The sequence below is a fragment of the Meleagris gallopavo genome, chromosome 11, assembly GCF_000146605.3.
Source record: "Meleagris gallopavo isolate NT-WF06-2002-E0010 breed Aviagen turkey brand Nicholas breeding stock chromosome 11, Turkey_5.1, whole genome shotgun sequence".
Lineage (NCBI taxonomy): Eukaryota > Metazoa > Chordata > Aves > Galliformes > Phasianidae > Meleagris > Meleagris gallopavo.
Genome location: NC_015021.2, coordinates 999,480 through 1,001,522, shown reverse-complemented (window position 1 = coordinate 1,001,522; position 2,043 = coordinate 999,480).

Below are 2,043 nucleotides of genomic sequence, written 5' to 3'. Positions count from 1 at the left end.
CTTCTCTGCCTGCGCTTCTCATCTCAGCGTTGTGGTAAGGCCGATCCACTATCAATTTCACATTCTCTCTCCTTATAAAATTCTGTTGATACCATATTTAGTAAATTACTTTGTTTTACCTCAGATTGTTGCCACTGTTTTCAATTATTTCGGGGTCCCTTATTTTCTTTTTTTTCCGGGGGCGCGGATCCGCGGATCCCTCCGCCCTTCTAGTCACGGAACCGGGCCGAACCAGCCCGTAAACCGTTGACACCTGGCATGGAAAGATTTCATTGGCAGGGGAAGAGCATAAACAGCTTAATTCTACCCATTTAAACCGATCACTTGGTGTTAATATATCATTACCACATCACATCATCATACTCCTATCACATCATCTTTTGCCTACCTCTACAAGGAGGCACTTCAATAAAAGAGAGGCTAATACAAAACCATCTAACAGAAACCATTTCTATGAACCGAAAGGGAAACTCCTGCTATTTCACTCCCACCTAGAAACACAGCTCTACCAGCTGTTAGGAAAACATAGGCAGCCTTATCTTCTTTTATTCTCACCATAATGCATTACTGTGATAATATCAAGGGTTTGCATCGTTCTAGTTCAACTGAAACAAAGATTTCTTTAAGTTATTTAATAAACACTTGCATGTAAGCTTACCTTCCAATACAAGAGGGTGGTACCAAACACATTAATAGAAATCTGCTTCCATACAGGGCTGTTGCACACATGGAAGCTGGCTGCCTGGGATACGCATGAGTTCAGGAGCACTGTGTTATTACTCTAGCAAAAGGATTGCAAAAGGACTGTCTGTACTCCCTGGCAAGCAATGTTGTGCTCTTTTGGGTCAGCGTTTCAGTCCAAGGAATCTCCTGCTCCTGGATTAGAAGGAATTGAGGAAAACAATACAGCTCTACCTGTATAGACAAATATACGCCATGGTATATTTGTACTGACATCTGACAACACTTGTGTGTTCACACAACATGATCAAAGGCAGCTCACCGGGAGAAAGCCATGGCCACATCAGCTAATGTCTTGCTTTGATGTGCATGGACACCACCTTTACCTGGGCTCTGTGACCAGCCACCTCAGGCATTCAGCATTCCCACTTACAAAGACTGCTTTGGGTTTGCTCAGAAGAACAGCACCCTGTGCACCTTAGCACACCCAACTCATCACTGATGCTTTTAGGCAAACTACCGAACTAGTTGGTTGGCTTAAACAAACCTCAGACTACAAAGGATTTTGAGAGAAGGCAAGATTTTAATTACAGCAGAAATCTTTACAGGTGAGTACTGACCTTCAGAAGAGGGCTATGTTTCTCTAATCCTTCAAAAATATTTATTGTGTCTCAGATGAATTGGACAACAAAACCTTATTGGGGAAGAACCTTCCTTACAGACATGTTTGAAGAGTTGAAGGGTATATCCCCATGGCAAAGTAACTGTAACGTTTATTCTAACTGCTAAGCCATAGTAGTGAATGTTCATAATTTACAGGCAATTACATACATTCTTCATAGCATTTCAATGTATGTGCTATTTGCAAGCACTGTTTGTTTACTGCTTTTGTTACCAACATGATGTAGGTTCAGATGAAGCAGCACCTGCAGCAGTTCCTCCAAGCCTCTGCCCATCAGGTAGGCTTCACACCTCGCTCCCCTTTCCATTTACACTCTTGGACCAAGTGAGTTTCCTGCTTCAAGAGCTGCAGTGCTGGCAGTACCCAAATCAGGTGACTTACAGCTGTTTCACTTCCATCTTAAAATATAAGAGCAATTGAAGCATGGATGAACCTGAAAGGGAGTGTTGATCTCAATGGCTGCTTTAAACGTAAATGAATCTTTGAGGAAATATGGACTTAGAGGATGTTGCATTCCTCAGAAAGGGGAATATTACTCACCACCCAAACATCCTTCATGGGAGTTGTTTTGAGAGCAGATAAAGAAATGGAAAAACGAACATAAGAAGATCAAGGTGATGTGCACCCATGGAAGCTTCACAGTTTGTCAGAGATTTATCATCATGCATTAGCAAAATGGG